Source organism: Zootoca vivipara, chromosome 5 (assembly GCF_965207765.1).
Source record: "Zootoca vivipara chromosome 5, rZooViv2.hap1.1, whole genome shotgun sequence".
NCBI lineage: Eukaryota > Metazoa > Chordata > Lepidosauria > Squamata > Lacertidae > Zootoca > Zootoca vivipara.
In genome coordinates, this window is record NC_142588.1 from 93,751,769 (window position 1) to 93,765,792 (window position 14,024).

The 14,024-nt window shown below is 44.5% G+C and overlaps 1 long non-coding RNA gene across 2 annotated transcripts in view; it reads right to left on the bottom strand.

The window, feature by feature from the left end:
• The window catches only part of LOC148685804 (uncharacterized), a 55,264-nt gene extending 44,138 nt beyond the window's left edge, over positions 1 to 11,126 (bottom strand). For both annotated transcript variants that reach the window (XR_015949939.1, XR_015949938.1), the window contains exon 1: positions 10,867 to 11,126. This is a non-coding gene — a long non-coding RNA (uncharacterized LOC148685804). The remainder of the gene's footprint in view (positions 1 to 10,866) is intronic.
• Positions 11,127 to 14,024: the final 2,898 nt, after the last annotated feature.

The following is a 14,024-nucleotide window of genomic DNA, read 5'->3' on the forward strand; positions in this document are numbered from 1 at the left end:
CGTGCAATCATTTCAAGGGGGTCTGTCCCCCCGCAGGGGATCTGCTGCTTCCCCCCTGCTCTGACATCTTGGGGGCTCCCTTACCTCTAATATCTCCTGCAACATCTTCAGAGAGGGGGCCTCCGACACCAAGCTGCTCAGCATGTTTTGGCAGGCATTGACCGTCTGCTGATAAAAGTCCTGAAAGGAGAGAAGCAAAAGCCGTTAAAAGCTGAAGACCCCCATGGAAATCCCATGTGCTCTGGACTCCAACCACTCCTGACTCTTGGGCCAAGGGCAGCCCATCTGGAGAAGCACACATTCTTCAACTCTATTTCTTTTCAAAGAAAGAAAAGTCTTTTTGCAGCCCGTAGCCAGAACGAGAAAAGAGGGGAAGAGCCACAGGGGTGGCTCTTGTGGTAAGACTTTATTTCTATACCAGGTGAGGGAACACCTTTGAAATGGCACACAGAATCAAGAGAGTCACAGCAAGCTTCAGCAGATCCAGCTAGGGACCCAGGATATTAGGGCTATTGCAATAGGGCAGCCTTGGCCACCAGCTGCTCAGCAAATTTGACATACATCAAGAAAGGTTACAGGTCATGCGATATAAAGATAGAGGACTCCACACTGGGCTCAACTTCCTTGGGGTGTTCCAAACCATTTGGCCCTAACTATCGTACTTTAACCTTTGTTTGTAGCTTACACAGCTCAGACGCTTGAACCTGGCAACCCCATTTCCCTCCATTCATATCCCTAGAAGCAGAAGGTTCAGTTACCTGGCTCTGTGTGGCTTGCCTGGCTTTGAGCTTCCAGGAGGGCAAAGTAAAGACCTCCTTGATGCTGTTCTTCAATAGCTGAGACTGAAGGAGGGTGTTCATAGCTGGTCTCAAGGCACTGAAGAGGAAAGAGAAAGGAGTCGAGAGGAAATGATCAGCACCCAGCAGTCCATCAACCTGGTGAGGAAATAGGCACTGTGTCTGGCCAAGGGGTACAATTTCAGGGTATGGCAAGGGAAGTGCCAGGAATAGGTGGGGCAGTGACAAGCTGTAGGGAGACTAGAAGTACCTCCCCATACTTACGTCATCTGCGTGATGGTCTCCATCGCCTGGCGCAGCAGGTTGGTTGAAAAAGGCTCCAGCGGCTCCTCTTTGATAATTTCCTGTGGTGGGGAAGCACACAACAGCATGTCAGAGACCTGGAGGCTCCATCCCAGCCACCACCACACCAAGACCAAGCCCTGAATTGTGCTCCCTCTCCAGCCCAGCCCACTTGACACCTTCTTTGCAATTGGCAAGTGGGTCCTCCTAGGGCCAGGGGAGAAGAGTGGGCTTCCTGGATCTGGGAATCAGATTCATCTTTCCTCATAAGAACATCAGATCAGCCTCCTGGACCAGGCCAATGGCCCATCTAGTCCAGCATCCTGTTCTCACAGCGGCCAACCAGACGTCTGTGTGAAACCAGGGAGCAGACCATGAGGACAAGAGCCCTCTCCCCGCCTGTGGCTTCCAGCAACTGATATTCAGAAACATTGCATCCTTCCTCTGTGGAGGTAGAACATAGCAATCATGGCTGGTAGCCATCGCAGCCCACTGAGAACGGTTGTCCCCATAGATCCCCCCCCCCGGTGGAACCTGCCCCAGCCATTCTGTTGGCTGAGGCCCACTCCCAAGCAGCACCGACCCTACCCCCTTAAAAAGCAAAATACAGACTATACAGTAACTGAACAAGAGAATAAAAACAAAGACAAAGCAAGAAATAATTATACTAAAATTAATCGACTCCCTACCCCAACAAATCATTTGCCCCAGCCCAAACAGAAATAAATAATACAATAATCTACTATCATAAAAGAGGGGAAAAAACCACCCTTCAAGGTGCAACGGATTAAAACACATAAGGCATTTAAAAACATTTCCACCACTTGCTGCAGAGAGTATGTGCAGCAACAGCAGCAATGTCCCAGGCCTCTCTGCAGGCTTTTTAGCTGTGATGGTGGGTGCAGGCCCCGCCCCCTAGGCCAGGTGGAATTGGCAGGACAAGGGAGCAGTCCCCCAGGCTCTCACAGGCAGCAGCGTGTGATAAATCATCATACTGGTATAGGGTGGCAATGACCAGGGCCAGAATAATCCTGGTCAGGCCACGCAGGAGAGCAAGAAGAACTCCATTTTGTATATTCAATTCTAAATCTCTCTGCCTCTGATAGAAAGCAAACAGGCACAGCATGTTTGCACATCTAATGCAAAGATCTAACCACACACAGCACTTCTAAGAAATTCTAGCATAAACCACAAGAGCAAGAGGATGCAGCCCACCGCAAATTCTAAGTAGAGCACAACCACAATTGTGCCTGTAAAATTCCACATAGACACGTGTATGAAAGTACCAGGTACATAACGCCACTTAGTGGAGTTAGGTAAATGACTTTGCATCTTGGGGTGCTCTCTCTTGATTGGTTGATGAAGTACTGCAGAAAGGCTGGCCTTCACTCTGTCAAAAAGGTATAAAAGCACTCTGTGTATGCCCATGGGTCGGGCAGAATGAGAAACTCATTCTCACTGCCACCATTTATTGCAATAAATGTTTTAATAAATCTGTTTTATAATATGTACAACTGCCTGAGATTTCGTCTGGTCAATTTGGGAAGCCAATCATCCATATTACATTTCTGGTGTCCTAACATTTCTGGTGCTGTGCGTGACTCGGATGAGGGCATTTCCCTGAACCAGAGGCAGTCCCCTTTTGCCCCACTGGACAGGGCGCAGATTCCTAACGGCGCCTCTGGTCTGGTGCACACCGGCAGACTTTTTCCGGAGGATCAGAGGTGGCCCTTGAGTTTCCATGCCCTGGACGAAGAGGCAAAAGGACCGAGGTTGGAAGGGAAGAACAGGAAAAGCCAGCTGGGGTAAGTAGAAAGGGAAAAGGTACCTTGAAGGGAATTGGCCCCCTTTAATGAGGGGAAGGGAGATCCTGATCACATCTCCAGCGTGTTGGTAGTACTCAGTTAATCAGAGGTCAACTGGGAAAACCAGGCGCTTTGGGTAAGAGGCAAAGGGAGGAGGAAAATGTGTATGTTAGTAGTCAGTAGGGAGGAGGTCCCCTGACAAATAGATACTTAGGAAACAAGGAAAAACTGGGAGGTAGAGTGTGGTAAAGTGTCCAATGCATGGTATGTGCGGCAAAGTTTGCAGTGCGTGCTGTGAATGAGGGGATACTTTACAGGGCCATAAATGGGATGAGTATGGTCAAGAGGAGGGAAAAATGTGATTTCCCTAGAATTCATGATAGATAAATTCATAATGCCATAAAAAGAAATTTAATTTACAAGTCCTGCCAACAACAAGTCCAGAGAAAAATGGGGTGTGCAAACCAGTATCCTCACCCCAGAGAGAAGAAAGGCATTTTGAGAAAGAAGATGAAGAGGAAGGCAGTGGTTAAACAGCAACAAATAATGGCTCAAGGACCAGTGAGGAACCAGAAGGGGTTCAAAGGTCACTGGTGAAGGTCAGTTGCTAGGACGGAGATGTCTCGGTCAATGTAAAAGAGGAAGGAAGAGTGTTCGGAGAAAGATGGGACAAGGGGGTCCCAGCAGAAGAGAGTTCGTCGGTTTGGCAGGCATGGCAAAGAGCCATGGTCAAGGTGACTTAAGAGTTACCTGCATCTGGACTTTGTTATAAATATAGGCACCCAGTATTCTGTTTTTAAATATCCTTGAAACAGCCCCAAAAAGCCAAAAGAAGCATCAGACTGATTTTATGCCTAAAAGAGCTGTACAAACAGACAGCGGAGGATTGGTTCAGAAAAAATCATCTCTGCAACCTTTAGAATGCTATTCACCATACTAGAAATGAGGCTACCCCCCCCACAGGAAACTGACAAAATGCCAGTAACGGTGCTCAGAAAATGTTTTCATATGCTTCAGTTGGCTTCAAAGGAAAAGAAAAGAAAGAAAAAAATCATGTACTTAAGTAGTTCACAACGCAAGAGACAATAGATTTTATTTGAACAATTAACATCTTTTCCCCAAGTCCTGTTGGAACTGTGCAGACTTTAGTTTTTGGGGAAACTTACAAGAATGGGGAAAAAGAGACATTTGAGTCCTTCTAAAAGCAAACTACGTTTAAAGGGTTTAACCCTCCTACCTGCAACCCCATTTCATATGTTTTTGTGACAGCAACATGTTGGAAAATTTGTAGAACTGCATATTTTAATGAAATGAATGTCTGTCAACTAAAGAATTCAGGATAAGGTAGAAGGAAGTTATACTGAATTGAGATTTGTGGGTAAAGACATTGTTTGAATCTAACATTACGTTGGAAGACAGGCTGCAACATCTCAATAACTCTCAAACCTCCGGCAGAGATGTGTGGCGTAACCCCCCTTATTTGGTTACACAAGCGATTCTGCATGATTTGTATTTGCACAACTTGTTTTCTCCTGCAACCTGCACTTAGAGACTGTGGCTGTGCCGGGCTGGTGTTGCCATTTCGGACATCCTATTGTGTGACATTGTGTGACCAAGACCGTTGCTGTGACAGTAGGGAGAAAAGATGTTATGCTTTGGAGATCCACGTTTCAGGTTACAAAAACACTACTGCTCTAAATGCTTTGACTTTAAAAATTTTATGTCTCACGGAAACAGCCCGTTGCTACAAAGCAGCTGTAAGTTTTTTCTTCTTCTAGAAACCACAAGACTTTGCATAATTTGAAAAACAGGCTTCAGTATCCTAGCAGAACTCAGCCGTCGGCAGCTGGATGGGAGGCAAATACGGATTTAAAGGACCCCTCCTTAACCCTGCACATGCATGAAGTTCTGTGGAAGGAAAGAGAAACCACGGGGAGATCCTGAAAGATGGACCAGACGTGGAATCCTGTTGCAAGCCTTGTGAAATTCGGCAAAGACTGCTGTAAGGCACTGCTGCTATATCCCAGAGATGACTTCTCAACTAACTGCTGCTACATCCCAGAGATGACTTCTGTGTGCCAGACACACCTCAATGTCCAATACGTGGGACGCACTACCTCGGAGAGTTTGGTGGTGGACTAACCAGCAAGAAGTTCTAAAACAGCAGCGGCAGCTACAAGGACAATCTCTCTCTCCCCCCCTCCTTTGTTTTTTATCTACAGGAAATCACTCGAGCGAACAGCGTGTAGCCTTGCGGAGCCTGACACGATGGTTCCAGCCTGACGCTAGCGAGTCCCTGAGTGAATCCTTGAAGGAAGGGAGACGAGACCCTCTTCATTCCTAGGTGGTGAGGTATCCATTCCATCCGGTGAAAGTGCCTGAGATGACCCCCTGGATCCACACCCTGCTGTACCTAATCAGGAGTGGGTACCCAGCGCACGGTGCACCAGTTTCCCCTTGCAGCGTCTGACCGGCAAAAGACGCCCAGCACATGGGAAACCGAAGTAGCCCCTGCTGTGACACTCCGGACGCTGTCACTCGACGCACGGGTTGAGGAATGTCCATCTTATGCAGCACCAAACATCAAGGAGACAAGGAGACGCAGTAAATCTTAGACCCTTATATATGTATGTATGTATGTATGTATGTATATATGTATATTTGTATGGGAGGCATCAATTGAGTGGGACCCACAGTAGAAGTCTACCTGCCCCAAAGCAGTATCCTTAATTTGGAAGGAAGGGCAGTGTACCTGCCTCACTTGAGCGAACAGACCCAAAACAGTTTCAGAAATTGAACCATGGGGTGGGTTCCAGCAACTCCCTAGGTCATACAGATATGGGGAGGGTTCCAGCAACTCCCTAGGTGATACAGGGCTATAGCTGGGTTGGGGATGTAACTGGAAGAGCTGGCCAGGTGCACCCCTCAGTTCTGGCTTTGGAAATGATGGTAGCCCACTGATGTCTAATGTAAGCCTCTCCTGATTCTGGCAAACTGGAACAATAGCCATTCTTTCTGTAGCCAAATGCTCAGCTAGGACAAACCTCCAATTGTTATATATATATATATTCCTGGCCTTTAGAACTGTGTAGGAACTTTTGAAACCCACTGATTTGCATTGAAGCCCAGTACTGAGCTGAGAGAGAACTGTGTATTTTCCTGCTGACATAAAGTTTTGGAAACAGTGGCTAAAGCCCCTTGGCTTTTAGATTTCCAGCAACTATAGTATCCTAGTATCTCTGAAGACTAGTGTGGCCATTATAGATTCATGGCCCACCTGAGAGAAAGAACCCTTTGTTGCCAAAAGTCTGTATTGTGATTTTTTTGTTGTGCCTCAAATGGAAATGCAATGTAGTAGAAAGTGGCACTTGTGCTTCGACAAAAATGATGTTTGTATAATGCAAATATGTGTTCCCAGTTAGGTCTAACATGAAGGCTAAAAACTTCAACAGAAAATGCTTAGGAGTTATGGAAATAGATTAATCAAAAGCTGAACCAGGCTTAAATTCAGCAAGCATTTTTACTCTGCTTTATAGCATCAAGCTGAAGCAGGAAAAAAAAAACTTTCATGGTTATTTTACACTGACAGTTCTGCAGACTGAATGCCTTAATCTACAGGCTCTCAGAGTTTGTGTATAGCCCTATGAATTAGCTGATGGTGTCTGTCCTAACAGTGAATTATTCTCCCCCCCCCCCTTAGGAAAGATTTCCAACCCCATGTGTATGTGTGGTAGCACTTTTAAGAAACTGTTTAGTAGTGCACGTTATTCATTTGTTTTAGAAACACTAGCTTGTATACCTTAAGTTAAGAAGTTTCAAAATGAAGGTCTGAAATGTGCCAGGTAACAAAATGTAGGTCTGTTTGTGAAATATTTTGCTATTTGATTTAAGAAAAGCAATGTACTATGTCTTTAATGACTGCTAGTTCCTGATCACAGCCGGAGGTTCCTGGAACCTTTTTAGTTCTGGTGACACTAAGAAACATTTAACAGCCTTGGTCAGGTATTTTAACTGTTCAGTAGAAAAGGCAGCCCCCACCCCGAAGTTATCTATCTGCCTTGCACTATTTCCCTGGAAGTCAAAAACCTAACATTTGAGCAAGCTTCCAGTTAACCTTCTTCTGCCCTACATTACTTCTTTGAAGTCCCTCAATAAAGCATGAGGTTTTGGCCAGACTCTCAGGACTAGATGTAGCTGGCCAGGTAGCCCTTCTGAACTCCTCCTGCTGTGTGTACATCAATCAGGATCAACGCGTGGTGACCGATATTGGACGGATCAGGGAACTAGCATCTGTATACAACTAGAGTACACGTGTTGAGAGTGATGTTAAAAACATTAAGAAGCAGGCTGATCTGTACCACAAGGTTAGCCTAGACGGTGAAGGTCTGCCCAGTGTATGGAGTTAGATTAGTTCTTGGCTCCCAGGTTGGTCATAGTTAAAAGAGATTCTGCTCGTAATATCAATTTTCTTTCTTATTGTCTTAGCCCTATGCAGAACCTTGGTCTGTAAAAAAGCTTCTGGTAACCCTTCTGAGACAAGCTGAGTAACAAGCTGGGGAAAGTCAGCAGAAGCTTCCTCACTTACTTTGCTCTCTGTTGCCCATCCTTTGGCCTAACATTGGAGCATGGGAAGCTGCTGGCTCCTCTGTAGAATCATGGAGTTGGAAGAGACCACAGGGGCCATCCAGTCCAACCCCCTACCAAGCAGGAAACACCAGGAAACACTGTAGTGCGATGGGTCAATCAAATGGAGATGCAGAAACACACCTGTTCTTCATCTCCATATTGAAGAGGAGGGAATATAGGGTGGCAATGACCAGGGCCAGAATAATCCTGGTCAGGCCACGCAGGAGAGCAAGAAGAACTCCATTTTGTATATTCAATTCTAAATCTCTCTGCCTCTGATAGAAAGCAAACAGGCACAGCATGTTTGCACATCTAATGCAAAGATCTAACCACACACAGCACTTCTAAGAAATTCTAGCATAAACCACAAGAGCAAGAGGATGCAGCCCACCGCAAATTCTAAGTAGAGCACAACCACAATTGTGCCTGTAAAATTCCACATAGACACGTGTATGAAAGTACCAGGTACATAACGCCACTTAGTGGAGTTAGGTAAATGACTTTGCATCTTGGGGTGCTCTCTCTTGATTGGTTGATGAAGTACTGCAGAAAGGCTGGCCTTCACTCTGTCAAAAAGGTATAAAAGCACTCTGTGTATGCCCATGGGTCGGGCAGAATGAGAAACTCATTCTCACTGCCACCATTTATTGCAATAAATGTTTTAATAAATCTGTTTTATGGTGGTCTTTTTTCTGTTTGTCATTATGGTATGTCTTTTTGTGCTTTTATATTGTAAACCGCCCTGTGATCTTTGGATGAAGGGCAGTACAGAAATTTAATAAATAATAGTAATAGCCACAATGCCCAGGTTCTGTCGGTTCATGGCAGGAAACAAAGTGCTTTAAATGAATGGTGTGTCTCTCAGTCCAGAGGCTTTATTTAATCTTCTTTGGAGTGTTACTCATCTATAATGAATTTAAAAAGGTGTTAAAGAATACCTTTATATATAACAAAAAAAACCAGAGGCCTTTTTGCTTGGAATAGTTGGAGATGAGACCCCCCCAAAAGATGGTATACTCTTTTTGTATGCCACAACTTCAGCTAGATTATTCAGCTAGGCTTTATAAAGGACCCCTGGACGGTTAATTTTCTATAATTTTTTTTTTTTGAAGATGCCACCAAAGTCCTGTAACATCAAAATAAGAGACAAAGGACCTGGAGCTGCTCAGATTGGAAGGCTTCGGGAATGTAGGAGGCTGGCACACTTACCTATTAAAGGGAAAAAAGGGGAGTATAATTCATTTTTGGACCATTTTTGGAGGATATAAATTTTACGGCCTGTATGGGGATAAGGGAAAATATGTGGCAATTGGTATATAGGTGGCATCTAACACCAGCTAAATTAGCAAAAATATATAAAAATGATCAGGATAAATGTTGGAAATGTAAAGAGAAAGTAGGGGATTATCTTCATTGCTGGTGGAGTTGCAAAAAGATTAATACATTTTGGACAGAGGCATATGATAAAATGAAAAAGATGTTAAAATGTACGTTTGGGGGAAAACCAGAAATTTTATTATTAAGTTTAATTCCGGAGAGCGTGCCGAGCGGCAGAAGGAACATCTTCTTATATGTGTGTGCAGCGGCCCGAATGTTGGTAGCCCAGAATTGGAATGGAGATAAAGTTCCATCTATACAGGAATGGTATATCAAATTGGCGGAATACATGAATTTAGCCAAGTTGACGGCAATAATTAGGTGAGTCCCCAAACAAAAATTAAAGCAGAGTGGAGTTATGAGGAGGAACATTTTTACAATGAAGGTATAAGTTCGAAGTGGGTGATATGCTTAGAGTAAAATGCACCAGTTGATAAAGTAATTAATTAATTAATATAAGGTAAATAAGATATGGTATAGGATTCAACTGATAAGGGAAAAGCCTGGTAGAAATTTCATACGAGAAGGGAACCGATGTTAAAATGTTTGGAAGTTCATTTTTTTAAAACAGTATTTTTTTGTTGTTGCTTCTTCTTTTTTGTTGTTGTTCATTTTTCTTTTCTTTTTGTATGTAAATCGGTGTTGATTTGATTATGTTATGCTTTATTGTGTTGTGTATTTGTGTTCTTTTTAAAATAAGAAATAAAGATGAATTTAATTTTTAATAAGAGAGAGACAAAGGATGCACAAGCTTGAAGCTGGCAGGAAGAACGGCTAAGTGTTCCTGCACAACAACAACAACAACAACAACAACAACAACAACAACAACAACAACAACAACAACAACAACAACAAGGCACTACCGTCTCCTCCTCTCCAATCTCACCCAAGTCGGTTTACAACGACAGTTGGTTCCGGAAGTCTCTTCATCAACGGAAGCGAGCTTTCCCATGGAAAGTCATGGAAAGTGGATCCATCCGTTGCAGACGATGAAAGCCCCCCCCCCCAAGCAGCAGTTTAACCCCCCAGGGTGGGCTTACCTTTCTACAGTTGGGGGTCAAGGGCTTTTCGGCAGCCTCATCTTTGTTGCTTCACAGCTTCACAGCTCTTTCTCTTCGCTAGGTAAGTGTTCCTGACCGAACTTTGGGGCTGGGAAGCTCCCTGCTGGGCATCCTGTGGGGCAGTTGTGGAGGCCTCTGGTCATCCCCCCCAGGCCAGCTGGGGAGGGGGCATTTCTTTAATTCCTCCAGTCTTTGCCTTGAAGCTTTTTAAAGGCAAAGCTTGAAGCTTTTTAAAGGCTGCAGCACCGGAGGCCTTTGGATCGCTCTGAGAAGGCCCGGGCTTGGATCGGGGCCTCCGCGAAGGTCCGGATCGAAGCCCCGGCCTCCGCAAAGCCATCCGAGGCTCCCGGAAGTAAGTAACCTGAGGTGTCTGAGGCCTAGGGAGGCCTCCGCCAAGTCCCAGAGCGAAGCCCCGGCCTCTGCTAAGCCATCCGAGGCCTTCTCAGAGCGACCCGAGGGCCTCCGGTGCTGCAGCGCAGCCACAGAGCCTCGGATGGCTTCGCGGAGGCCGGGGTTTCGCTCTGGGCCTTGGCGGAGGCCTCCCTAGGCCTCAAACACCTCAGGTTACTTACTTCCGGGGTAGGATTGTTCGTAAACTGAAAGTTCGTAAACCGAGGTTCCACTGTATCTAGCTCTCTGTCAAGGAAGGGATGCTTGAGACTCTCAGGCATCCCCAAACTGCAGCCCTCCAGATGTTTTGGCCTACAACTCCCATGATCCCTAGCTAACAGGACCAGTGGTCAGGGATGATGGGAATTGTAGTCCAAAACATCTGGAGGGCCGAAGTTTGGGGATGCCTGCTTGAGAGTGCAGGGCAGTATCTTGCAAATAAATCTCCAAAGCCAGTGCTCCTGCATAACTGAGCTGGCAGGAGACAACCCAGATACAAATTGTGCAAAACAAGAGGGCTTCATTTGCCTTTCTTTCTTTTCAGCCAACCCCAGAATCCAGATTTGCTCTTGCGGATTTCATTCCACCCTCCCTGCAGGCCTTATCTGCTCTGCCCTGTTCTTATGAGAGGTAGGTAGCCGTGTTGGTCTGCCGTAGTCGAAACAAAACAAAAAAAATCCTTCCAGTAGCACCTTAGAGACCAACTAAGTTTCTCACTGGTATACCTGTAACTAGAACTATGGAAGGCACCACATTGAGCCGCATGAAATGGAAGTCCATCAACCTCACCAAGAAACTTGCACAGGTACAGACTGACATCTTCTTTCTGACAAATGCAAGAATGGACATTATACCCAAGGGTCTTAGAATTAAGAACCCTCTACAATCCACTCATCCTACTGAATATGCAAGGAAACTTAGTTGGTCTCTAAGGTGCTACTGGAAGGATTTTTTTTATTCTGTTCTTATGAAACGCTGATGAATTGCTAACGGATTTAGAGAAGAGTGGTAAATTGTGGGATTCGCTCCCCATAGAGGTGTGTCGTATGCATAGCTGTCAAATTCTCCCTTTTTTAAAAGGGAAATTCCCTTATGCTGAATAGGCTTCCTCGCAAGAAAAGGGAAAACTTGACAGCTATGGTCGCATGCTGAAGGTGCACCTCTTTACCCCAGCCTGTGACGCCTGAGATATGTCTTTTCAGGATGCAGCCTTTCAGGATTCCTGCCTTTGCAATTTGTTTCAACTGATTGCAATTCTGAATTTTAAATTGCTGTGAGCCACCCCAGGACCTGCTGGAGAAGTGCAACTAATACATTGAATTGCACCCAATTGCACCCACTCGACCTCTTTGATTGGTGGAATTGGCACTATTTCAGGCACCACATAATACCTGCTCTGCATTTGTAAGAACATTTAGTGTGTCAGCACCTAATAATAATAATAATAATAATAATAATAATAATAATAATAATGTATTAATACCCCGCCAATCTGGCTGGGTTTCCCCAGCCACTCTGGGCGGCTTCCAACAGACATTAAAATACAATCATCTATTAAACATTAAAAGCTTCCCTAAACTTTGGAACTCCCTGCCTATTGAGTTCAAACTGGCACCTTCACTGTACAGTGGTACCTCAGGTTACAGACGCTTCAGGTTACAGACGCTTTGTTAAAGTCTGAGGAAATGTAAGGACACCAGAAATGTAATGTGGATGATTGGCTTCCCAAATTGACCAGACGAAATCTCAGGCAGTTGTACATATTATAAAACAGATTTATTAAAACATTTATTGCAATAAATGGTGGCAGTGAGAATGAGTTTCTCATTCTGCCCGACCCATGGGCATACACAGAGTGCTTTTATACCTTTTTGACAGAGTGAAGTGAAGATCAGCCTTTCTGCAGTACTTCATCAACCAATCAAGAGAGAGCACCCCAAGATGCAAAGTCATTTACCTAACTCCACTAAGTGGCGTTATGTACCTGGTACTTTCATACACGTGTCTATCTGGAATTTTACAGGCACAATTGTGGTTGTGCCCTACTTAGAATTTGCGGTGGGCTGCATCCTCTTGCTCTTGTGGTTTATGCTAGAATTTCTTAGAAGTGCTGTGTGTGGTTAGATCTTTGCATTAGATGTGCAAACATGCTGTGCCTGTTTGCTTTCTATCAGAGGCAGAGAGATTTAGAATTGAATATACAAAATGGAGTTCTTCTTGCTCTCCTGCGTGGCCTGACCAGGATTATTCTGGCCCTGGTCATTGCCACCCTATATTCCCTCCTCTTCAATATGGAGATGAAGAACAGGTGTGTTTCTGCATCTCCATTTGATTGACCCATCGCACTACAGTGTTTCCTGGTGTTTCCTGCTTGGCAGGGGGTTGGACTGGATGGCCCTTGTGGTCTCTTCCAACTCTATGATTCTACAGAGGAGCCAGCAGCTTCCCATGCTCCAATGTTAGGCCAAAGGATGGGCAACAGAGAGCAAAGTAAGTGAGGAAGCTTCTGCTGACTTTTCCCAGCTTGTTACTCAGCTTGTCTCAGAAGGGTTACCAGAAGCTTTATACAGACCAAGGTTCTGCATAGGGCTAAGACAATAAGAAAGAAAATTAATATTACAAGCAGAATCTCTTTTAACTATGACCAACCTGGGAGCCAAGAACTAATCTAACTCCATACACTGGGCAGACCTGCACCGTCTAGGCTAACCTTGTGGTACAAATCAGCCTGCTTCTTAATGTTTTTAACATCACTCTCAACACGTTTACTCTGGTTGTATACAGATGCTAGTTCAGAGCCCTCAGAAGATTGCTGGGCTGCAAAGAGGTATGTAGGGCAGAAGAAGGCTAACTGGAAGCTTGCTCAAATGTTAGGTTTTTTACTTCCAGGGAAACAGTGCAAGGCAGATAGAGAACTTCGGGGTGGGGGCTGCCTTTTCTAATGAACAGTTAAAATACCTGACCAAGGCTGTTAAATGTTTCTTAGTGTCACCAGAACTAAAAAGGTTCCAGGAACCTCCGGCTGTGATCAGGAACTAGCAGTCATTAAAGACATAGTACATTGCTTTTCTTAAATCAAATAGCAAAATATTTTACAAACAGACCTAAATTTTGTTACCTGGCACATTCAGACCTTCATTTTGAAACTTCTTAACTTAAGGTATACAAGCTAGTGTTTCTAAAACAAGTGAATAATGTGCATCACTAAACAGTTTAAAAGTGCTACCACACATGCACATGGGGTTGGAAATCTTTCCTAAGGGGAAAGAATAATTCATTGTTAGGATAGACACCATCATAGATTAAGGCATTCAGTTTGCAGAACTGTCAGTGTAAAGTAACCATGAAAGTTTTTCTTTTCCCGCATCAACTTGATGCTATAAACCAGAGTAAAAATGCTTGCTGAATTTAAGCCTGGTTCAGCTTTTGATTAATCTATTTCCATAACTCCTAAGCATTTTCTGTTGAAGTTTTTAGCCTTCGTGTTAGACCTAACTGGGAACACATATTTGCATTATACAAACATCATTTTTGTCGAAGCACAAGTGCCACTTTCTACTACATTGCATTTCCATTTGAGGCACAACAAAAAAATCACAATACAGACTTTTGGCAACAAAGGGTTCTTTCTCTCAGGTGGGCCATGAATCTATAATGGCCACACTAGTCTTCAGAGATACTAGGAT